The 26,722-nt window shown below is 35.4% G+C and overlaps 1 protein-coding gene and 1 non-coding gene across 2 annotated transcripts in view; one reads left to right on the plus strand and one right to left on the minus strand.

The window, feature by feature from the left end:
• Il1rapl2 (interleukin 1 receptor accessory protein like 2) overlaps positions 1-26,722 on the plus strand; it is a 1,146,491-nt gene that overhangs the window by 366,661 nt on the left and 753,108 nt on the right. The gene's annotated exons all lie outside the window — the stretch shown is intronic.
• On the minus strand, positions 16,313-16,421 carry LOC123456811. The gene has a single exon (XR_006634689.1). It is a non-coding gene; the product is annotated as a U6 spliceosomal RNA (small nuclear RNA).

A 26,722-nucleotide genomic window follows, 5' to 3' on the forward strand; every position in this document is an offset into this window, starting at 1 on the left:
TCATCTCAGTGAACCCAAAACTGTCTGCCACAGTGAATCACCTATGTAGCAAGGTTTAATCTCCACAAACTCATTGCTATAAGAAGGAATGATAAGAAGAAAATCTATCAAGAATACATACAAAGGTATATAGACCAAAAATGTGGGGTGGGGGGTTTTGTGTGTGCATTACATAGGTTCACATTATCAAAGCATATATTTGGACCAGAAGATGATTTAATCTTGTCCAAAGGATGTACATTACATAAGATAAATTAGCCATTGAGAATGGACCACTGAGGTTATATACACCAACCTGTCTGGTGCTACATTTGAGCAACGGTTATGTTTAACAGCCAAATTCAGCTAGCTTTGGATAGTTGCCTTCTTTAATTATTAGCTATGTTGGGATCAAGATAGAATACAACTTCTTTGAAATTAATCAGTGAGGGGGAAAACTAAAGGAATGTGGAATTTATGAAAAAATCTCAAAATGGCTAAAGGCAAATTATTCTATCACAGAGTAAAAGGAAACATCTTTGAAAGTGAGATTTTAAAGTAATCAGAAAAAAAATTAGAATTTAAAATTGTTGGCTAAAATATAAGGTAGTCTCTAGCTTTAATGAAGAAACAAAGCATAAAATGACAGGTGTTCACAACTTTTGTATATCATAGATTATCGAAATTTGATGATTCTAGACCTTTCCTTATATAAATATTTATCTAAAATACTCAGATTTGCAATCAATTTCTGGAGCTTCAGATATCCTCCAAAGCCTTCCTGTGATCCTCAGCTGAAGACCCTCTGCTGTAGTGAAAGAATAGACTAAGATCACAAGATAACAAGGTGAGAGTTAAAATGAGAGCTAATCAAGGGAGCAAAAGATTATGGCCATTAAAACTTAGCTGAAGATTTATATTATCAGTGGGTACTACAGATGGCACAATTGACAGTGCTCAAAATCAAATCAGTAAGAACACCATATATATTTGATAGGTAGTCTTAAAACACAGTGAAAACTATGAAGACAAGACAGGAGGGAGAAGATATGCCCAAAGAAGGGATAGGAAGTCTAATAATTTACATATTCCTATACAAAAAACAAAGCTAAAATAGGGTCTAGGTAGTATTTAGTAATAATAAGTAATTAGGCAAGTTATGCAAAATGTTGAATGTCTAACACAAGCTTTTCTAGTTATGATTACTATTTAGGGCAATGAAATTCTAGATCATTTTGAGCTTCTTAATTTCATGTATTCCTAAATTTTTATAAAATTATTCATTACTTTTATAGTCACACAGCATGCTTTTTTGAAATAATTATACAAAAGTGCTATATAGAGTATTGGGCAAATAGAGATGCATGACAGGGCCACAGAAAGTACAGAAGTGTAAGCTTTTACATTTTCTTAATATTAATAATAAATCTACAACAGTTATATGAATACTTCATTTTATGGTAAAATTGCTTTATAAAAGGTATATAATATACATAAAACTATTACATATGATGAGATACCCACAGAAAGGCAAAAGAAGGATTTATGCTTATACTTTCATTCCACATATGTTTCATATTCTGCTTTATGTACCTTTTAATGGGAAAATTTACTTATGTAATTAAAATGCCCATCAACCACAATTTTGGTATTTGATTTTTGAGACAGGATTTCATATAGCCCAGGATGGACTTACACTTATACAGTCAAGGCTGGCCATGGACTCCTGGTCTTCCTCTACTTCAAGTGCTGTAATTATAGATGTATACTACCATGCCCAATATGCTTTACATTTAATAGTTGCTCAGGTGATTAACCCCATTTATAATTGAGGTATCCTGTATTGGTCATTATTTTTTGTTTCTAAGCTTGATATTGAAACAAATATACTTGTTTTATCCTCTTAGTGTTTTCTGACATTTCCTTATAATTTTGTCCTTTAATTAGAGATACTGAGCCAAAGAAGCATATTGAAAAGGAAAACTCTTGGTGTACCATGTTATTTTCTAGCAAGCTTGTAAAAATGTACACCAGTCTTCCAACCAACCCTTTAAGTCTCTAGCCCCAGATGACCTTTGGCAACATTTTTTTCTTGCTTAGTTTTCTATTACTTCATAGTAAATATATGATTAAATTATTTTAACTTTCCTTATTTATCAACTTGAACATGTATTTCAAATGCTAGTAAATGACATTCCCTCTGTATGAATTCTCCAAGTTTCAATTTGCTTATTTTTTATTGTTTTATAACCTTAGTTTTTGACATGGAGAATCCCCATAAATTTGAATATTGTAATCTAAAATAAAACTTTGTCTTAAATGTACAAAATTTCCAATATTTTTGACCAGTAAGACCAAATAGGCAGTAGTTTTTATGGCAGTAAGAAAATGGAAAGAAGCTTCCTCTAACACAATATCTAAATGTTCCTCCTGAGAAAATGTATGACTTAAAAGTCATAGCTTTACTTCAAACATGTGAAAATTAACATATCATCTGTTTTCATCCATAAATATGCACTTCAGTAATCATTTTCAACTTGAAAACTGTGCCATATTTGCAAAGCCAAATTTCCCCTATTTATTCTGTTTTCCCATAGTAGGCCCAGAATGGATTGGGTACTTTCCAAGACTGAAATTGAACATGATCTTACAGGATCACAGTTCTTGGAAATTTTGTCAATGTGTGTGTAACTATTGTGACAGGGCAAGAATATAGTGTAGTATGAGCATAAAATTCTCAATTAGGATATCATTGGCATTCTTTCTCAAGGTTTTTCAACATTTCAATGTATATATTCATAAATGAAATCTCTTGTCCTTCTCATAGTAGGCAGGCTACTTTTGTTCTTCCATTGTTGGACTTTTGCAACCTCTATATTCCTGGAAACAGTACCCAAACATGCTTATTGAAAGCATTTTCTACACTGGTCTTAGCTAGTGGTGCTGTTTTATATTATTATTATGTTATATTATATTATATTATTAGATACCCTGCCGTTTTCCCTGCTACTTTCTACATGCTCCATTGATACTTTCTGTTTTGTTCTTGCCTGTCTTTAAGATTTTATCGTGTTGTTCTTCTTCCATTTTAGTCTCTGTCAAGTATATATTCCCTTTCCTACCTAAAAAGATGAAGATGAAGCTAAATATTAGCTAGAAGGATTCACCCAAAAATATTTTTCATCCAAAAATATTTTTCAAACTAAGGGTTATGACCCTTTAGTGACTGGTGAAATCAATTCAGAAAGTTTCATCCAGCACATCTAAAATGACATAAAACTGAACATATCAGTTTATTACATATAGTAAGACAATTATTTTCTCATGAAACACAGTTTTGTCCTAGGTTAAATGTAAAATGTATTTTTTCCTGTGAGTCAAGGTCAAAAATAGTTGAGACCTACATTCATAAAACATTTTTAGAAGATATATATATATATATATATATATATATATATATATATATATATGCAGATTAGAGGGGTCTGTGAGCTGTAAAACTACCCTGGGTACAAGCCTATATACAAAACAATTCATAAGTACAAGAATATCAATAAGACTCTAAAAAGATGGAGAAAATTACATTTTCCAGGCTCTACTATAGGGAAAATAGTACATCATGTGAGTACAATAGCTGTTTGCACATGGAACAGCAGTTAATGAAACTGAGTTCTGCCTCTACTATCCTTTTTCTGTGTTCTTCATCTTCACACAGAGCTCATTCTGTCCTTTCAATTGACATTGAAACAATGTGTAAGTACATTTGGCTTGAAATGGCACAACATTTTTAGTCTTCTAAATTTGTTTGTATGTTTTGGCTCATACCTTTGAATGTATGGCTATTGTAGTCAACATAAGGTAATAAGAGAAAATTATGATCAAAATGCATTATGTATGTGTTTCAAAATTGCCAATGAAATAAGTGTATTAGTTAGGATAGCAAGAGATGCTGCAAGTAAAGCCCCTATTTTTATAATTTAGCACGATTTTCTATAATTTAGAAGATTGTTCCTAATTCATGTAGTGATTCATGACAGGTGTTGCCAAGAATAGGAGTGGCATTCATATAAAAGATTATTCTGGAAAATAAGTCTTTCATATTGTGACCCATAGGCCTTCTAAAATCTTTTCTAAGAATCCCAAGCTTAGTTAAGAAGATAGGATATAAGACACACCTGCTTTTGATAAGTCACCATTTGGAAGTAATAGTTGTCATCTCAGTACACATTCCATTGGTGAGAACTGATTACTTGGCCATATCTGGGTCCAAGAAAGGACTGAGGCATTTAATTCTCAATTGCCTCACAACATCATCATAGCATGTCGGCAAGTGGGTATGATTTTTTGGTGAACAGTTTACTTTTAAAGTATATATAAATATAGTAGTCCTTAAAGTGTCTCCAGAAATTGGAGAGACACATTACTCCTCTCCTTAGTAACCCTTTCTATCTTTATGGTAAGAGGAGTAGTAATGCTACAACATTTTGCTCATTGGTGCGTAAATAATATCGGATAAAATGGGTAATTTCATTTTTTATGCTACTAACAGTGATTTTTATACCCTCATATTTAACTGGATACTATTTTTAGTTTAAAACTAACATAACTGGCAAGCATGGGGTATGAAAAACCACTTTATTTATTCAGCTGCTGGTTTCCATTTAGTTGACCACACAGAACTCTTTGCATTATGTGATTTGTGAAATAGTTTAAACAAGAAGCTAGTAATATTGCAAACATACAAGTGTGGTTTAGATAAGCAGTCATCTGAATGAATGAAATATAAACATGTTGGGGATAAAGTATCTGTTTAGAAATTTCTCTTATGATATGGTTTTATTTAAGCTCCTAAAAATCCAAATAGGAATAATAGTTGTTGGCAAAAACTTTATTAGAAATCCTGCCCAATATAGGTCTGGTGCTATTACTTACCATTTTTTTCTGAAAATCAAAATGAAATATCAATTTTTGAATTTCTCTACTAATGATTAGTTTCTGTCAGGATGCCTGTCAACAGTGTGACTATGGAAGATTATGTTGCCTATACATAAGCTTATATGAAATATAATGTGTAAATATGTTTGAGAGAATGAATTCAGAAAATTTGATGGATTGCTATTGATAAAATGACTTGACTTAATTGAAATTATCCTAAATAGTTTAATAACCAAATTAATGAAGAGATAATATTAAATTTGCTAAAGTATACAGAAAAAGAAATAAGGATAACATCCTCACTGTTGATTAACTGGCAAGGTGGAAAGATAGACATGACACTTAATTTGAGGGATAGGAGGTATTTGTTTTCTTTGTATAATATAACCATGTAAATATAAACTCTTTCTGACAAATGACCGCTGAAAAGATGTCAATAGTAAAGGGTAAAATACCATGGTATTCATTTTACAAATAATTGATAAATAGCTATTATGAATGTAGACAACACATCAGTGATTGTCATGTGTTTGTTATATTCAAATAGTAGTTCTTTGAAACATTTTGTAAAAAAAGTGTTCTAGAAGCATATAAATTATGGAATCCCAAAACATGTTGTAATAGATAATCACAATACATGAGAAAATATTTAATTATGAAACCTATGTGACTTCTTTTAACCTAGAGATCTTGATTTATTTTAACAAATAGCTTTTGCTTAACTCTAAAATTGTATATCTGCCAACCCTATTTTTTATATTTTATTTTTATTTATTTATTTGACAGAGAAAAAGGGAGAAAGAGAGAGAGAAGAGAGAAAGAGAGAGAGGAGAGAGAAGGAGAGAGAGAAGAGAGAAAGAGAGAAGAGAGAGAATGGGCGCACCAGGGCCTCCAGCCACTGCAAACAAACTCCAGACATATGCGCCCCCTTATGCATCTGGCTAACGTGGGTCCTGGGAATTGAACCTGGGTCCATTGGCTTTACAGGCAAACCCCTTAATTGCCAAGCCATCCCTCCAGCCCTCCATTTTTTTATTATAAGAAAGTGCTATAAAATCTTTACAGTTTGTAAAGGGAAGACATTTTTCTTTTGGTTCATTTGTTTTCAAAACTGACTTGAGAAGTACTTAGGAGATGGTAAAATACAAATCTGTGTGTGTGTGTAATGACATTTCCAGAGAATATTAATTAAGCAGGGAGAACCTTCTCTCAATGTGGTCTATGCCATTCTATATGCTGAGTCCTCTGGTGGAATAAAATGGGAAATGAGAAGACACAGGAACTCTGGCTTGTTTTTTTCTCTGTCCTGGCATTTATTGTGTGTGCTGCTCCCTTCTACCATGTGCTTCTCATTGTGATGAATTGAAACCTTTGAATCTGAGAACTAAAATTAGTATTATCATTCAGTTGTTTGTGTCAGGTATTCTGTCACAGTGATGAAAAACTTACTAACGTAGAAAATTGGTTCTAGGAATAAGGTAAATATCCCCTTCTCCCAATCTCTTATATTGGAAGGTTGGTTGTCAGATTATAGATTTTAGGGAACTAATCAGATAATGAAAGATTTACCATCATGAATTTATTGTTCATTTATTGATGGTTTCAAAATTGAATAGCCTATTGAGAGGTGGTAGAACCTTGGAAATAACAGCCTAGTTAGAGGAATTATGTTATGGGTAGAATGTGCCTTGGTTATTACATATTACTTTGTCCATTTCTTGTTACATACCTCATTGCTTCCTGTCTGCAATGAGGTAGAGATGCATCAGCCTAAATTCTCCTGTTTCTGTGTCATTCTGCCTCACCACAAACTTCAACAGAGATAATAATTATGGATTTAACTATCTGAAACTGTGAGCCAAAATAAATAATTCTTCCATTAATTATTTAATTCCATTGTTTATATCAGGTAGTTTGTCACAGCGATGAATACACAGGTATATTTTAAACAAGCTTTCATGCAAAAAAAAAGCTGTAATAAGCATGCTCATAGTAGCACAATTCATGCTAACTAAGAGGTAGAAACAATCCAACTGTGAGTCAACATATGACTGAAAAAAAGTGGTAGGGCAATAAAACATAATGTTGTTTGGCCATAGAGGGAATGACTTTATATGCTGACCTAAGTAAAACAAGTCAAATTTTGTTATATGTCTGATCATAGATATAATTTGAAAATATAATAAGTGAAATATAAGTGGTTACCTAAGACCGTATGTTATGAGTTAATTTGCACAATATGTCCAAAACAAGTAGATATGTAGAACAGAGCAAATTATTGCTTACTTAAGAATAAGTGGATTGGAGTTATGAAAAGAACAACAAAAGGATACAGGGTATCTCTTTCTGGTGATGAACATTTTAGAAATTAGCTATAATGATAGCTAAGATTATCTGTAAATACACTTTAACACACTGAACTGAAAACCTGCAAAATTAAAATGGATTATTTACATGGTATATGAATTTTAACCCAAAGCTGTCAAAAAATAATAGACACAATTTGATAAATACTCAAAATACTCAAATGGCCATAGACTTCTCTTAGATAGGTCTATTTTTAAAAGATCTTGGTAAAAGTGCTCACCATCTCAGTATTTTCAGTTTTAATTGTCAATAGCAGTACTAAACACTTCAAAAACTGGTATGTCATTTGATAATTATACAGGTTATAGGTGGATGAATATTTGTTCATGTATAGAGTTGTGCACATTTTCCAAGTGACATGATGTGGAGTAACATAGAAAAATATTTAAAAGTATATTACTGGCCTACTTCATAAATGTGTTATAGAGTTATATATATTCTGATAATTTGCAATTGAAACAAATTGGATGATACACTAAAAAATGCTGAGAGAAATGAGATTCAAGATTTTGTTGTGAATGTTAAAGAAAGAGTAGACCAATTTCATAATTAGGTATTTATTTATCCTGGATCTAGTTTCACTGGGCCATTTATCTCACTTTATTGATCTTATTTTTCTTTTTTTGGATCTCATAACATTTGCAATAACAGAAGACTCGGTCCTTGGATCTATTCTCTTCTCTAATTGTACTGATTTTCTTGATTATTTCTTCTAGTTTCATATAATACCATTATGTTCATGACACCATAATTTATATCTCTAGACCAGAATTCTCTTCAAAACTCAAGACCTGTATGTCTAACTTACCCATTTACCAGATTCATTAGGAAGTGTAATAGATATCACACAATTAACATGTCCCGATCTAATATGATCTTTCTTCCAAATTCAGATCCATCAAATTATCACTCTCAGTTAATTTATCTTTCCTCATTTCAGATTATAATAATAAAATCACTTTGATTTTAATACCAGCAGATAAAACTTAAAAGAGCAATATACTTCCTTTTAAAAGCTATAAATTATATTGTCTCAGTTGACTAATATATATATAACTTACCTAGCAACTATTCTTTAACTATTTTCCCTCTCCACCTACATCAATATCTAAGTCAATAAATTACCAAGTTATAATTTCATCTCTTGCTGAAAATATATTATGTTCTTTATACCTCCTCTACAAGGAATATGGAAAACCTATAATTTCTGGAGTAATTTTTTTCTAGTTTTTTTTTTTCCTCTAAGTATCTCTCCTCGAGCTTAAAGAACAAAACAGGGATATTTCATATGAAAATTTATGCTTTGATACCACTTATTTATCACTCATCTTATGAGTGTGTTTTAAAAATTCATATTTAAATTTTTTTGTTAGCTTGCCTTTAGACCTTAGGATTTAAACGACTCATTTAAGATGCCATTCACAGGCTTCATTAGTCTAAATTACATGTAAATATCTTTCTGTGCTCATGATGGAGTAGATATTATTGTGGGATGGAGAAAAACATGTTTTGAAGTCTTAAAGACCTGGGTTCAAATCCTACCAAAACAACTCACTAGCGTTGTGGCTTTAGGGAAAATTAGTGGCACTGATTCCTATGTATATATCATGTGCACTCTTTATTTTAAGGCCTGCCTTACAAATTTGGGGTGGGTTAGATAATTGAAAAGTACCCAACATACTAACCTGAACATGGCTCTTCTCTACCTCTCCTTCTTCCTAAACTTGTTTCTGTCTTAGATGCAAAATGTGATTAGAATATCAAGTTTTATGCATGCTTAAAGTGCCTGTCATTTAGTGAATACTTAAAATGTTAGTTTCCTTACAGATGCTGTAGCCCTGAAAGTTTGACCCGCTTGTGCCCCTGCTATCAGGAACTTCTCCTAGTAAGGCAATTGAGAATTCTAAATAACACAAGGTATTACAATAGTGGGGAAAGAAACATGAGGAAAATAAAATCAAATTTAAAGTAATACATGAGAACTTAGCAAATATTGCAGTTATTTCTATGTAATAGTGTTGTGTTGGTTTCAGAGTGTTCACCATACTAAATGACTAAAGTATGCCCCATGGACAAGCCCATTATGCTTATGAGTCTTACATCATCACAATGATTTTTATAAGGTGTGCAATATAGATCCAAGACTAAGACTAATATTTAAATGATTAAATCTACTACTTTGCCCAACATGTTTAATAATGAGAGCATTATTTCTTATCCATTGGAATTTGGATATATATAGAACATACATTGTCCCCTTTGGAAAAAAGAATTTTAAGGGTATGTATGTTTTTGAAATAGCTATTAGTTATTGTTTGTCTTATTTTAAATGCCTCCAAAGTGAAACAATTTTATATATGTATGCAAAATATTGATATTTGTTAATAGGCGGAACAATTACCAAATACAGTGATTATGGTCTTATTATGATAAGTATGTGCTTTTAACACACCTTGTCTTAGATTTATTCAGAGCCAGTTATAGTTGAGCAGTAATGTGCTACAAACTACATATATGCTTTAAAAGCTCTTCAAATAAACTGCTTTCTCACTTTTTCACTTTCTTTTGAAATCACATGGGTACATACATTTTCATTTTATACCTTAATTTCATAAAAGTCTTACTTAGTTCATAGTAAGGTATATGCAGATTTAATATTTCTTAACAAAATTAGAAACTGCAATATATAATTACAGCACATTTCATGCAACTTCAGATATTAGGGGTCCAGAGATACCTATGTGTGAAAATAAAATGATATAAAGTATGTATCCATTTATGTAGGGAAATAGATAAAAAATAGCTAAACTTAATAGTAAGGGAATGTAAGACCTAAAATTTTGAGATTATGTCTTTGTTTCTTTTATTTATTGAGTTCAAGTGAATGTAGACATTGATACTCAACCTTCTGAATTAAGTTACTGAAAACAAATATTAGAACCAAGTATTTTGCTTCTCTTGGAAAATTGTACTTAAAACCCATTTTACAAAAGTGTCTTTTTATTTTTTTCAATATTAAGTTGAACAGTTCAGTTCTATAAACATTTATTTTGAGTAGTCTACCATGCTATTTAAAGGCATGTGCTTTGCAATCAAGTATCTTGGGTTTGGTTTCATATACCACACTTAGCTGTCTGAATTTGAGGGACTTACTAAACTACTAACTTCCTTCTTTGCTTCAATTGTACTTATGGACATTCAGAGTCAGCTTTGCAAAATATAGTGAGACTTCAATAGGAGTGTTTGTATATGTGTTTGGTTATATAATCTCTCAATAAGTATAACTGATAATACAAACTATGGGCAAGATACTTCTATGTGCCATTTATATAGCTAAAAGACATTATCTCATATATTAAGCTTTAAATAAACTGTAAGAAGAGTACAAACTAAGAAATGTCTGTCATATAGCTTACTTACTAGCTACAGGATTCCTATCAGCCACAATACTAAGTTATCTGTATTTCACATATTATAGAAAATAAATACTACACAGGAGATACTAAATGAACTCTGTATGTGTAAATGTTAAACAACATCTGAGTTTTTGTCCTGTTGGGGCATAAGTTGGATATAGTTTTGCAGCACAAAATATCTCATGTACAAAATATGTTTTAGTAAATCCATTACACCATCAATATTTTAGAGTAAGTTCTAAACTTTATAAAGCAATATGTACTTTATTTAAAAGTTACTCTCATTAAAATAAAACTATTAATTGGAAAAACAGGTATGTGTTTTGTGACTCAGAAATACTACATGAAAAACATATAAAACCAAAGGAACATGGCTGAAGCAGCTACAGGTTATTGGTCACTCCCTACATATTTCTTTATACTTCAGAAAAAAATTTCAGGATGTTTTCAATATGTAGGAAATCATTTAAAAAAATCACTCAATTTTTGTTACTTTTATGTGAAGGGAAATTTTAACAAAAGAAATATCAACACAAAAAGTTTATTGTTAATCATTCAGTTATGGAATATAATTCTTAGAAGCAAATGATTTGGGAAATGGACAACAGGCCCCAATATGTTAAAGGATATTACTTAAATAGAATATTGCATGGTGGATGAACAAAAGATAGGTGCTTCCACATCATCTATCCCAGTCTTTCATTCATCAATTGACAGAACAACATTGGTACCTTTATAAGAATGCCAAGTCCTTCTCATGCTTAATTCAATTCAAATTCATTGAATTCTCCACTTAAATTAGTATTTTATTCTGGAAGAGCTTTATGCCAACTAGAAATAGATGCTTGCCAAATCCTGAACAGAGTGACCCTTTGGAAGTCAGAGTATTATTCTGAATCAGAAGATGAGTCATTAATATCTAGTGTAATATTTAAGTGTGAACTGCATTTTGACCTATTCTTTAGTAAATTGTAAATCCTGGATAGCATATTAAGTATGCTTATAAGTAATATATTTGGCTCTCTTGGAAAACTTATAAAGTGGTTCTTAATGCAATTGCTAAAGAAAAACTGGTTTTAAAATATTTAAAAACTGTTCAACATTATATCAATAGGTACTTATCTTGCATTAATACTTCACTGAAGAGTCACTTATTATTTATTCTTGCATACCTGAGCAATTATAGAGATGATTAGGTCTTAGAAATTTCTTGGAGAATGCTATAATTTATTTGAGGACATTAACAAGTTGAGCACATGTTTATATATATGATGAGATAAATGTGTTGATAGAAGAAACTACAGAGGGGTTGATGTTAGATGTCTGCTGTGGTCACTTTCTGCCATCCATGCTTTTTTTTGTTTGTTTGTTTTTGTTTTTTAATGTAGGGGGGTCTCGTTATATCCCAGGCTGACTGCATACAGTCTCCTCAGGCTAGACTCAAACTCACAGCAATCCTCTTATTTCTGACTCCTAAGTGCCAGGAGTAAAGGCGTGTACCACTATGCCCAGCTTACTTTTAAGGGTAGCATATTTCACTAAACCACAAGATCACTAATTAATTCAGCTAATCTGGATACTCAGTAAGCCATAAATATCCATCCTTCTCCATTTCTTTGGCACTGAGAATTTATGTGCTTGCTATCATGCTTAGCATTTTACATGGGTGCTAGAGATTTGAACACAAGACCTCTTATGTGCTCAGTAAGCACTTTACCCACAAAACCACTTCCTGAACATTAATTGTTGATTTTAATAAGTCAACAAATCATGAATACACAACATGGGGAAGTATTTTTTATCTTCTTTCCATCATTGTACTTAAAATCATACACATTTTAACGGTATAGAAAGAAAACATTTGAATTCATGTTTCTTAAATATATATTAGATGATATGTACCTATTTAAAACTATAGTGATACTCAAGATAGACACAGCTTCTGTTCTTGTGGACCTCCAGTCTGACAGGCAAGACGTATTGTACAAGTAGCTATTAGGTTGATGATTGCTATTGTTACCCTTCAGTGAAATAGAGTTGATTTGCTCTACCCAGGAAGAAATAGTGAATAGTCTAGGAGAAGCTCTGTCTTTTTAACTTTTAAATTTTTATATTTATTTATTTCAAAGAGAGAGGGAAGAATGGGTGCCCCAAAGCCTCTAGCCATTGCAAATGAACTCCAGATGCATGCATCACCATGCACATCTGGCTTAAGTGGGTACTGGGAAATCAAACTTGGGTCCTTAGGCTTTACAGGCAAGCACCTTAACCATTAAACTTTCTCTCCAGCCATTTTGTAAGTTTTAGTTTCCCTTGGTGTTTGGCAGAAAAGGTGGCAGTAGGTAGGTGAATGCAGTGATGTGTAACACACTATAATGCTCTAATATTCATGCAAGCCTTTGTTGTGGAACATGTAGCCATTCAGGTGTCATATTACTTATGTCAGCCTAGAAAGCCAGCATTCTTCAGCCCTTGTCTCAAGCTAAAGTTGGAGTTTCTAGGTGGGCTTAGCCTAGATATCAGCATTCCTCAGTCCTAGAAAGCAGCCAGTGTTACAGCTCTTGCCCTGAGGTCTCTGAGATCTTTAGCTTTTAAGACATAATGGCTTTCCAGGACTCTTCCAATGATTAGGCCTACAGTTTTTCTTCTTTGACTCCTTATAAGTTTTTATCCTCCTTTAGCATAAGCTCTCTGCCTTCTCTTCCCACATCTCTACTGTGCTGCTCTTCCTCTTGCCCTGGTCACTTTAAAAGTATTTAATAGTTGTCAAGCAACGGCTTGACAACTCAGTTGTCAAGCAACGGCTGCCTTGCCACTTTTACAGCTCAGCTGGCATACTCTTTAGCTGTTGCTGCCACTTTCACTCAGCTCATTTTGCTGTTGCCTCTGCTACTTCTTTATATAAGCATTGCAGTCAGTCCATGCTATTAAAAGTTACCAAGAAAAGAACAGTTTTGTTGGGCCCGATGATATAATACCAGGGTAGAAAGCATAGGAGACTGTCTGCCATTTGGATCATCAAGGGAACCTGAGTAGCCAGCTTATATAGTCCATCAAAAAGCCTTTGGACCAATCACAAGCACTTTAGTGTTTTGAGCCCTAGTCTTTTGATTTGGACCAATCACATTCTTCTATCTTTAGTACTAATCACAGCCATGGAAGTTTGTGTTTGGGTGAATCATGACATAACTTTTAGCACTAATCACAACTATACTTTTGCTATGTCACCAGGGAAAACATCCCCCTTTTTAGCCTATGTGAAAATATTTGCAAGGGTTATCATATTCCTGGTTCAAACACTTTTAAACAGTTTTTCCTTAGGCTGTGCTTTCAAGGAGCCAAGGAAATTAGCTATAATCTTTATGTTGTTTTCTCAAAGCATCAGTGGAGTGTCCCAAATAACTGGTGATCACATAAGGATGGTATGGATGGCTATTTGATGGGCAGTCATTTTATCAAGATGGCCAGGACAACAATGGATAGTCTAATGGCTGCTACTTAAGAAATCTAACTGTCCTATCACCATCTTTGCTTATACATAAGAAAATGGACAACAGAAGGAGTGCTTATAATAATTTACAAGCAAGCCATGTGTGACAGCACACACATTGAGTCCTAGCACTCAGGAGACAGAGGTAGGGGTATTGCTGTGAGTTCAAAGCCACCCTTGGACTACAGAGTGAGAGTCAAGTCAGCCTGGGCTAGAATGAGATCCTACATAGAAAAAACAAAGAAAATTAAAAGCATATCATTAACCTCAATAATGATCTTCACGTATTTCTTTTTTTGCTTCTTTTAAAAAAATTTTTGGATTCAGAGAGTGCAGTCATGTTGGTACCATTGTTAGCCTCCTCCCCCCTCCAGAGAGACCCTCCTCATTGGGGTATGTGAGTCATGTATTGTGGGGTTAGCCATCAGTTTTGGATATGAGGAAATTTCTCTGTGTATCATGACCCAACGTGTGGCTTTGACATTCTTTCCACCCCCTCTTCCACAAATTTCCCTGAGCCATGTTGGGTTCATTTTATATCTATTTCAGGGTTGAGACCATGGGAGCTTCTATGTCTCTGGATATCTGGTTTGGTAGGAGTTTATTGTTTTCTGTGTCTATCTCCTTCACCATTGTGCTGGTTCCAGGTTTGCTAAAGAAAACAGCATTCTTGCATGTTTCCCCAATTATTCTTAGTTTCAGCTGGGGCCCTTTTGAGGTATGATGGGGTGGTTCTCTCCTTAAGATCTGTGTCTATCTGAAAACTAGAAGCAGATTCTGCAATGGAGAATAAAGTTAGCACCAGATAACTGTCATAACCATTATTTTTTAGAGAGAGTTTAATAGGTGTAGGCCCACTTGTAGCCCACGATTGGTGGGGGCTTGATAATAGAGAGTGGGCTCATTTTTGGATATGGTTTTGACTTGTTTCTCAGTTACAGCTATGGATTCCGTTCCACCAAGCAAATCAGTTAGCCAAATCAAGAGCAGTTGGTTTCCTACCATGGCTGTGCACAACTATTGCACTTGTGTGAGCATCACATCAGGTTGGTTGTTGCTAAGTAGTTAGAACATGTGTTGCTTGGATGGATATTGGTCATTTTCCCCTAGTCACTCATGTAGCCCCTTCCAATACTAGACATGCTAACTGTCTGGGGAATGACTCTCTTCCAGCTTCCAGCCATGTCACTCCATGCTACATGCCAACAGCATATGGAGTCTTCTGCAGTAGTGTCTTACCACTAACCTATGGTGGGTCATCAAGTGCTGTGACAGAAATCTGTATTCTTTTGGGAAACCTTGTATGTCTTTCTGATCAAAAGCTTATTTTGGATGATATCCACCTGCTGGTACCAGGAGCTACACATCAGTGACCAAGAAGGGACAGAAGAAAAAGATAAGTGATATAAAAGAGATAGATGAGAGAGGAGAGAGAGAGAGAGAGAGAGAGAGAGAGAGAGAGAGGGAGAGAGAGAGAGAGAGGGAGAAAGAAAGGAAGGAAGGAAGGAAGGAAGGAAGGAAGGAAGGAAGGAAGGAAGAAAGAAAGAAAGAAAGAAAGAAAGAAAGAAAGAAAGAAAGAAAGAAAGGGAAACAGGAGGAGATAAAGGTAAGTTTTCATTGTACCCTCTTCAGGGCCTTGTGAATCAGATGTTCCCTCTAAGGGCCTGGTGAAGGTTCAACCATTTGGTCTGACATTTAGGATGTAGAGTTTTATGGTACCCTTGCCATTTGGGTCCAGTTTTGAGTTTCCACCCCCTCTCTTACCCTCCTCACTCCCCACCCCCCCTATTGTCTGGTCCTCGAGATGCTCACTGTGTATGTTGGCAACTTGGGTAGATTCAGGTTAGTATCCGTAGATGAATGAGACTATGCAACAATTATCTTTTTGTGTTGGGGAGTTCACTGAGAATGATCTGTTCCAGGTTCGACCATTTTTCTTCAAATTTCATTGTGTTGTTTTTCCTTACTGCTGTGTAGAATTCCATCATGTAGATATACCACATCTTAGTTATCCATTCGTCTAATGGTGGACATCTGGGTTGATTCCAGCTCTTAGCTATTATGAATTGAGCACCTATAAAGATGTTTGAACAAATCTCTCTGAACTGAGGTGTGGAGCTTTAAAAAAAATATGGAATGCTTCATGAATTTGTATGTCATCCTTGCACAGTGGCCATGCTAATCTTCTCTGTATCGTTTCAATTTTAGTATATGTGCTGCCAAACTCACAGCACAGTCCTCACATATTTCAGTAGTGCTTTAACTGTGCTTAACACTTGCACAGTGCCCCAGGAAGAAGTAGGTCCCCCTGTGTCACTCTAAAAAAAAAATACAATATTATGGGAGCTTAAGAGAGAGCTTTTAATACTGCCTTTAAACAGATGTGGTCAGAATCTCAACTATTCTGTGGCTTAGAGAAAGGAGGGATAGAGGAGAGAATAGCCAGCTCCTATGTTTTATAATATGTGCATCAATTTTACAGGAATACTTTATTCAGGTGATATGGACATACAGAAGTCTCTAGCTGATTTGCACTTCACTTTGCATACAAGTATCTTATTGCTAAGCTAGGGTGTTTGCTAAGCCCAAGATAATGGAAAGTCATTTTAGATTAAGTACCAAATTCCCCATTTCCTCTATTCCTGTAGATTTCTAGAAGGTTATCTATTATCCATCAGTTGAGAATGCTTTTAGGTATTTCTCCAATAAATCTATGGTATTCTCACACCCAATACAATATCTCTACCCATCTTGTATTTAGTTTCAGAAACTTCCCTCCCAGAAGGAAACATAGAGTTAAATTTCATTTGACCTACATCTATAGTGCATTCATTGAGAGACCTCTGTACCAAACAGTGCATTAACAGTAGGAGCTAGTTTTTCCTTTTAATGTAAAAAAAAAGATAAGAAAATATAAAGCATGACAGCAATTTGTAAATGTGAAGGAGCTCTGAAATCTACCAATATATTTCTTGAAATATACTCATAATGGTTCAAACTTTCTTTCTGGGGTGAAAGCAAGGATATTGTAAATAATGTAGCTGGGCATTGTGGCTCATAGCTATAATCCAAGTTCTTGCTAGGTTGAGGCAGGAGGACTGGTATAAATTTTTTTTTTAATTTTTTTTTTGTTTATTCTTATTTATTTGAGAGCAACAGACAGAGAGAGAAACAGGCAGAGAGAAAGACAGAATGGACGCTCCAGGGCTTCCAGCCACTGCAGACGAACTCCAGATGCTTGCGCCCCCTTGTGCATCTGGCTAACGTGGGTCCTGGGGAACTGAGCCTCGAACCGGGTTCCTTAGGCTTCACAGGCAAGCGCTTAACCACTAAGCCATCTCTCCAGCCCCTGGTATAAATTTGAAGCTGCTCTGGCATACATAGTGATTTTTAGATTAATTTGAGCTACAAAGTGAGAACCTGTCTCAACAACAACAACAACAAAAAAAAAAACTACAAAATAAAAACATGGTCTTGAGAGGTGGTTCACTGTTTAAAATACTTGAAACTCAAGCTGGAGTGTCTGAGTTCAATCACCAAACCCCATATAAAAATGTTGGACACATTGGCAGCCTTCTGTAATCTCAGCATGCTGACACTTAGAGCTAGATGGGAGGCAGAGATACAATAATTTCCCAGAGGCTTGAGGCTTCCCAACAGTGAACACCAGAATGAGAATCTAGAGTAGAAACCCTACCTCAGATGAGGAGGACAGGTAAACACAAACCCAAAAGTTGTTCTCTGACCTCCACACATGTGTCATGGGGCACACATGTGTATACACACACACACACACACACACACACACACACACACACACACACACACACGTGTTGCTACACATATTCTACAGAATGTATAGTAAAACACCTTAGAATATATTTCAATGGAGCCAGTAGGCCTGCTCTATTGTTATCCCAATAGAGGACATAGAGAAGAGAGGACAAGACAGCTACCCACTTACCATAGTTTAAATCTCAATGTTTCTGTTTCTGAACTGTGTAAAAGGAATATGCATTTGGGAGAAAGAATACTTTGTATTTTCCATGTCTATCCTTACCCTTTGCAGGCATATGTGTTGGTACTATCCTCCTTTGCAATGCTGTGTTGTAGAAGCAAGTATCAGGTCCAAATTAGCCCTGTAATCACTACAGAAAATACCTCATACCTTACAATGTGCTATGCTGCTAATCTACGATATTCTGTACACTAAATGTGGTAAGTTCACAATGGGTTTTTTGAGATGTAACACCATTACAAATTTGAAGAGCATCTTTCTTTTGATTCTGGCTGACTTGATAGGTAGAAAGTGATCTGGAAAATGATCATTGAGGGAGGGAAATATGGAATCTCATGGTCCCAACAGTATAGCACTACTAATTCTGACACTGGACAATTCAGATTTTTTTTCTCTAGACCATTTTTATCCATAAAAAGAAGAATTATGTTATTTTCTTCACTACTTTAGATAATTTATGGAAGTGATATTAGAAAGAATTCTAGTGCCCATCAGTTGGCCATTTGCCCACACATTCTTTTCAACTTCATCAGTTCTGGTTTTGCAATGTTTTTCTTTTTCTAAATTTTCACATAGACTTCATTTGACCAAAGAGGTTCATGTGTTTAAAAGCTGTGAGTCAACTGGGCATTGTGGCATACACCTTTAATCCCAGCACTTAGGAGGCAGAGGTAGGAGGATCACTGTGAGTTCGAGGCCACTCTGAGAGTATTACATAGTGAATTCCAGGTCATCCTGGGCTAGAGTGAGACCATACCTCAAAAAACAAACAAACAAAAAAAAAAAAAAAGAAAAGCTGTGAGTCACTAGGTGATTTAAAATTTTTTTGTTCATTTTTATTTATTTATTTATTTGAGAGTGACAGAGAGAGAAAGAGGCAGAGAAAGAAATTGAGAGAGAGAGAGAATGGGCGTGCCAGGGCTTCCAGCCACTGCAAACGAATTCCAGATGCGTGCGCCCCCTTGTGCATCTGGCTAACGTGGGTCCTGGAGAATCGATCCTCGAACCGGGGTCCTTAGGCTTCACAGGCAAGCCCTTAACTGCTAAGCCATCTCTCCAGCCCCACTAGGTGATTTTTAAGAAGTACGATTCTTTGGCTTGCTGCAAATATCCCAATCTATAAAAGTCTTATGCAGCTAAGAAATATTTTCTTTGAATGAAGTGGTTGGACCCAACAACGTAAGCCTAGAAAAGTGTATTAATTAGTAGAGGCTTTCAGGATGTCAGTCAATGATGCTTGGCAATTTTATTTTGAAACAAGAAAAGCCTTGGACCAAGAGTTTAAATGCGAATTGCCTAGGATTTAAGGAGGAGTGAACTTGAGAAAGCTTTAAGTTGGCAGGAAATTGTTCTTTAGCTATATATTCTATGTGGGCAGGGAGAGCCATTTTGAAGAAATGTCAAGGCAGCATAGTATGAGATGAATAGGTAAGTACATAATGAGCTTGGAGGTGTGGGGAAGGAATATAATTCTGTTTATTTCTAAGAACTGGTCCCACATAATGATAAAGATACCGTTTTAAGAGATGTTAAGGTGTTTCAAGACCCATGGTGACATACCACATATTTTTGATTTTTCACCAAATAGAAATTTAGAATTGAGATCTTGACCTTATGCTATTTTGTATTATTGAAATTATATCATTTACATTCTCCTTCATTGTTCTAAAGTTTTATCTGAAAAGTCATATGTTCCAAAGAATACATATTTCTTTACAAACATCATGGTCAGGGCTGGAGGGATGGCTTAGTGGATAGTGGCTTGCTTGCAAAGCCAGAGGAGACAAGTTCAATTTCCCAGGACCCATGTTAGCCAGATGCACAAGGGGGCACATGCGTCAAGAGTTCGTTTGCAGTGGCTAGAAGCCCTGGTGCACCAATTCTCACTCTTGTGTGTGCTTTCTCTTTCGCTCTCTCTCTCTCCTTTTCTCTCTGACTCAAATAAATAAAAATAAAAATAAATCTTAAAAAAGAATGTAGGAGCCAAAGGAAGGGTAGGACTCCTTACAACGTGCTCCTCCCAGACACAAAATGACATGGATATCCATGACCTCACAGTGCCTGACACTACCTACACTAGACCATTTTCCATAATAGGAGGAAAAGATCATGACATCAAAATAAAAGAGAGACTGATTGAGAGGGGGAGGGGATATGATGGAGAATGGAATTTCAAAGGAGAAAATGGGGGGAAGGAGGGCATTACCATGGGATATTGTTTACAATCATGGGAGTTCTTAATAAAAAAAAAATTGAAAAGAAAAAACAGTAATAAAACATCATTGACAGAACACATGTGACTTTGAAATTGTATCATTAACTGCTTTTTACTGTCTTGAATTTTTTTTTTACATTTTGATTTTAAGACAGGGTATTATACTGTAGTCCAGTCTGTCCTGAAACTCACTATGTAGTCCAGGCTAGCCTTAAACTCATAGAAATACTTCTGTTTAAGTTTTCCAGTGCCTGAGGTACAAGTGTGAACAACCACAACTTGCTAGAAATTGAGATGGCCTCGGTACTTGGCATTAGAGATGGAGTGTCTTATTCTCTGAGTCCTGGGTGTAGTGATTTCTGGATTGCTGCTTAGGTAATTCATGTCTGTCATATGTGAGTTGTTTTTAAGTTGCCTCATGTGAGCCCTTTTGTAAACTTGATTACTGAAGAATAGCAACATAGAGTATTTCATTAGAAAGATTTATTGGGTAAGGCAGATAGCTCAGTTCCAAGTCAAGAATGAGAACCTAACTTCAGTCCTCAAAAACATTTAAAATGAAGTTGGATGTGGTAACACATACTTATAATCCCACTTTTGGGAAGACTGTAAATGTTGGATTCCTGGGGCTCACTGGCTGTCCAGTTTAGCCTAATTGGTAAGCTCCAGGCCAGTAGCAGACCCTATCTCAAAGAAAGAAAACAAAGAAGACTGTTCCTGAGGATCAACACCCCTGGTTACCAGATGCATGTACACACACACACACACACACACACACACACACACACACACAAGATTTATTGATGCCACAAGTTAAGAAGAGGATTCTTCTTATAGCTTTCTACCTTTCTGGAATGCTACATACAGTACAGGTTGATAAGTGAATGCTGGCATTTGTCTTGGTCTCCCCCTTAGAAGAAATGTCAAAGCATTATTGAGATTGTTTATTCTTGTTCCTTATAACATTGTCATTAAGCCCTCAGGGTGAGGCCTAATGTGATGGTTACCATCTCAGGACTGTGGGCATTGGAGGGAAGAAATCTATATCATGTTTAGCAATCTTGAGGTAAGCACTAAATTAATAAGAACAATAGATTACAAAGTCTGCCCCAGCTTGGTTTCTTTACATTCTGGTTAAACAAGAGCTAACTTAAAATATAAAAGGTTTAAATGATGATTCCCCTACATGAGTGGATAAAGCTGTTTCCAGAAGCCATACAGTATTAATGAAAAAATCCCAGTACTAAAGATGAGATCCCTCCCAATAATTGTTGATAAGGGAGGTTCCAAGGCCCCCTAAAACAATATTGACTATTTCCTTTGCTCTTGGTTAACCATCAAAACTAGATGGTAAATCTCTAGCTGAAGGCACCACATGCTTTGGTTGTAGAATGTAAAGAAACCAAGCTGGGGCAGAGCTGGAAGCTTTCTTCCTACTGGATAGCTTTCTTTGTGCTTTGAGTTGCTATGAAGCTGCTAGTGGGGATAGGGAAAGAATTATCCAATAATCCAACCCAGCTTTGAGCCCTCTGTATTTTATATCCAACCTGATGGGTTCACTGGTCAGCAGTGGCAGGAGATTTGTAGGAGTAACCAATTGCTGTCCAACTGGTTTTGAGTCCACTGGAGGGAAAGTATTTGTGGTACTGTAAATTAAGACCAAAACCTGTGGCTAAGTCCTTAGTTATGAATGAGGGACCTGATACTGTGGTTATGTTTATCATACAACATTGCCAAACTGCTTTCCAAATATCTGTGATTGTTGTCACATTACTGAGATCCTCAAACACAAAAGTTTCTTTTTCAAAAAGGTATAGGTGAATATAGAGATTCATTGATGGCAAAGGTATCAAGAATAAGCAACTAGTTTGTACTCCACCAAACAGGACATCTGACAGGCAACCCCTGGGAAGGAGTAAAATGAATGTAAGAGCAGGGGGATAGGATATGATACTGGAATGTTGCATTCTAGATATGAAAAATATGTTACGTACATGAATTCTCAACAGATGTGGTGTCATGCTCATGATTGAGCCTGTCAGCATTTCATCATAGATGAAGGGAGGTCAATGAGACCCCCACATCTCCCTGGATAAATAGTGGAAACTGATGATTGATGGGAAATGGGGAGTAATGTCCTTTAATGGTATAACTACTGGATGACTAACCCTTCTCCAGTAAATAGTCACCCCCCCATGATTATGCAAGTGACTGCAATCTCAGACAATGGGTCAAAAAACAAACAAAGTATAAAAGTGGGATGGGAATCTAATGGAAGAATGGTTTTAGCAGGAGGGGAGTAAAATAGAGAAGGGATGAAAATATATACATGTATAAAAGTGTCATAAATGAATTAAAATAAAATATAGACCATCAGATGAAAAATAAAAGACAGGAAAGATGTGTTGCTTTTTTTTTGGAATAAGACTTTTTTAAAGGGCTGCCACAAAGACTGGCTCCTTTGCCAAAATTATGTGGATTCTGTGCACTTAGTGCCTAGCCTAACCGTTGATGTTTTCTATTGCATTTGAGAATACCAGCCAGAGTTCAGTTACCATGAACACAGCTGGCTTTATATATAGGTGCAGTCATGAATTTCTGCATAAGTGGGTACTTGAGATTTCATTCATGGTGGCTTACTAAAGTTTTGTGAAAGACAATAATTCACCTGTCATTTGCTTGTATCACTCTCCTTGACCAAGAAACCTACCATTTTTTCCTCTCCTATTTCAAACCTATCTATCATGATCACCTCATGTCCCACTATTCCCTTGAAGAATTCTCTATTTCAATTCTGTCTTTGGAATTATTAAAGTTCTTAAGCTAGGTACTTTATATTGCATTAATTTTTCCTATATGTTAAATTTCCTTTCCTTGCTATTGCTTTAAGATTTTTAGCCATATAGCTTCCATAGGATACATAAAAATGAGGAGAGAGAGAGAGAATGAGAATGGACATATCAGGGCTTCTAGCCACTGCAAACAAACTTCAGATTTATTTGTCACCTTGTGCATCTGTATTTTGTGGGTACTGGGGAATGAAACCAGGGTCCTTAGGCTTCACGGGCAAACACTTTAGCAGTTAAGCCATCTCTCCATCCCCCAAATCTTGTCTTTAACCAGATTGTACAGAGGTAACTTTTTATCCATACTCTTACCTGGAAGTCCTCCCAGAAACATGCTTTTTATTTATTTAATTAGTTACTTTGTTTTGCTATATTAATTAGTTACTTTTTTGTTAATCTGTCTAAACTACTTGACAGGGAAATAGCTTAAGGAAGGAGAGGATTTAATGTGCCTTACAGTTTTGAGGGAATAAATTCTACATTGTCTTGATGGGGAAGTCATGGCAGTTGTAGCTGAAGGCAAGCTAGTCATATTGCATCCACAGTCAAGAAGCAAAGAGAGGATAAACAGAAAGCAAAACCCAGATATAAAATTTCAACGACCTCCCCCAGGGTCCTATTTTGTCCAGCATGGATCCACCTCCCAAAGGCTCCACAACACTCCCAAATAGCACCATTAGCTGGGGACCACATTTTTCACATCCAAATCACATTTACCATGTAGAATCCCTGTGCCACATGATAATCAACTGATCACCAAGTTATTGTAACCATTTAAACTGTGATTGCTTTGTTAGGAATGTAAATATTATCTGAGAAATGTAGTCATTCACTGTTTTATACAAAATAGCTTTGTGCATACATTCTAAGATACAAGGCCAGGGTAACCCATTGGAGAAGAAGGTTAAAACAAAGTAAATGAAGTGTGGTTGATAACAATCATCAAAAATAATCACTCTTGTTTTAAAATGATGAAACAGGTATAGAGAGGTTACCTGATTTTCCTAGCATTGTTCAACTAGTTATTGCCAGAACACACAAAGTGCATGCCCAAATCCTCTGAGTAAATTATACCTTTACAAGCTTTTGTGGATAGCTGTAGATACTTATATTTTCTGGATCTCTTAAATGCAGCACCCAAAAGTGTGTAAGAAAGGAGAGCAGTGGAGGAGGGGAAATAACTGTTTATGAGTTTGGAAATTTAAGTGATAATTGTAATATAAGAATCAAAGCTGTAATGTGAATACCTCATCTTCTTATAATTCTTCGGATACCCCCCAATATCATTCCCACCCTCCCCAATTTCATTTTTCCTCTTTACATTATATCTGCCTTCTTCTCCATCTAAGTACCTAATTACAGATTTTTTTAAGAAAAAAAATTACAGACTATATACTGCTATATTCATACCTGGAATTTACATCGATTTTAAGGAATGGAGCTATGAATGCCACTTTGTTTTGCATTCCCATAGCAACACCACACAGGAGAAAGGGAGAAAAAAAGAAGAAATCTGAAAGCTCAGCAACTGCAACTCCTGGACCTGGTACACTTATGACTGTTTTTTCTTGATGAGCTGCTCTGCCTATATTTTCCAGCTTATAAGGAAGACACAAATTAGAATATTATCACTTCATATTTTCATTGGCTGGTATTTGAAAAAAAATCACTTGAAAGGATGTTGCATTAAAAGAAGATAATGAAAATGAATTTTGGACGATAGAGAGGAGGGTATAAAAGGCTGATAAAATATCCTGACAACTGGGTAGTCTGGGTGAGAAATCTGGTGGTCTCTGGCCCAATTACCATGGATATCCACTTAAAATGGGTATCCACATGCTGGTCTGTATGTTTAGTAAAAAGACACAGTAAAACAGCCAGGGTAAAAACATTACTGCCTAGGAGTCAGATCACATTTTTACTTTTAATTTAACCTTTTGAATCTTAAACCCTTGAGTGTTTTTTTTTTCTTTTATGTCTTATTTGTCCATAGATTCTGATTTGCCTTTCAGAATTTTCAGGATTAATTGTTAGTTCCCATATCTCCATCCACTCTGTGAAATCATATGTTTTGCTGTCAGCCATTGCCTATTTCTAGATGCTTCACTATAGTATGACCTGACTGTTTGTATCAAGGGTAATATCATTCAAGGATCATTGTGTCTCAGTTCAGTTGTCATCTAATCTGAGAATTCTTTCTTGACCAATTTATATAAGTAGTTCCTCCTCTCCATCCCTCCAAGAAGTCTCAATCCCATATGATTAAGTGAGAGTACTTAGTGTGTTTTCTTGTTTGTTGTCTATTATATGTGACCTACTGCTGGGGTATAGGAATAACCTTGCCTGTCTTATATCAGCAGTTTATCCTTAGCTTCAAGCATATATCTGGTTAACAGTAGGTGTGAAATAAACATAAATGCATATATGAAAGAATAAATAAGTTCAGCAAGTCCTAATTTAACATCTATTATGTGCTTACTACATACACTACCCAGTTTTGAAAGTGATTCTGTTGACCTCCAAGAGAGATTACTGACAGAAATACTGACAAAGGGTCTATGTTTTGCTTGTTCTTTTTGCTGTGGTCCTCATAGGAGTAGTAGATCAAGAACTGTTCCAGGCCTTCATGGGACAAGACATTTCAAAGGTATTCCTCAGAGCTGAAGAGCTAACTTTGACTTACTTAAGTAATCACCATCCTTCCTCTTAATTAATGTTGGGCAATTAAGTTGCAAAAGCATGGCATGATTAAGTCTGCCTCCTACTGTGGGCCCAATGATTTTGAAGGTAAGTAAATATACTTAGGAAGCTGACAACTAATATTCCACCATGTACAATGATAGGTAAAGCCTATTAAGATAGTAAAGTTAAGCAAACCTATTCATGGATGATTTGGATATTGTTTTTAAGTTACTTTAAAAAGAAACATTGAAATCTTTAAAGAAAAAAATATTCACTGGAAACTCGGGGGGTGGGTGGGGAGAGATAAAGGGAGAAAGAGAAGGAAAAGAGGAGAGTGAGAGTAGAGAAGAAAGAGAATGGTGAGGGGAAGGGAGAGTGTGGGGTGCATCCATCATAGAACAGGAAAATCAAAGGGGGAGTGAGAAATGGCTAGAAAGAGGATTTTATAGGAAGAACAGAAAAACTATCCTGTGAAGTAGGGGCTGGAGAGAGGAAGATTGCATTACTCTTCTCAGCCCAGAGGTGTGTATCCTGCAGTTCCACAACAGGAAGTAGTCCTGGAATCCCACGCCTAGTCCAGTCACAGCTAAGAAGGAAGTGGAAGGAAAAAGAGAGATAGATAGTTAGAGGGCTTTAAGATTCTTACAAATACTAATAAAAAACAAAAAGAAGGGAACGGAAAGAAAAAAGAAAACAAAACATTTTAAGGTTTAAGTTGAGAGAATTCCATTTTTACTATACTTCATTAGGAATTTTCTTTTTTTTTAAATTTAA

Source organism: Jaculus jaculus, chromosome X (genome assembly GCF_020740685.1).
Source record: "Jaculus jaculus isolate mJacJac1 chromosome X, mJacJac1.mat.Y.cur, whole genome shotgun sequence".
NCBI lineage: Eukaryota > Metazoa > Chordata > Mammalia > Rodentia > Dipodidae > Jaculus > Jaculus jaculus.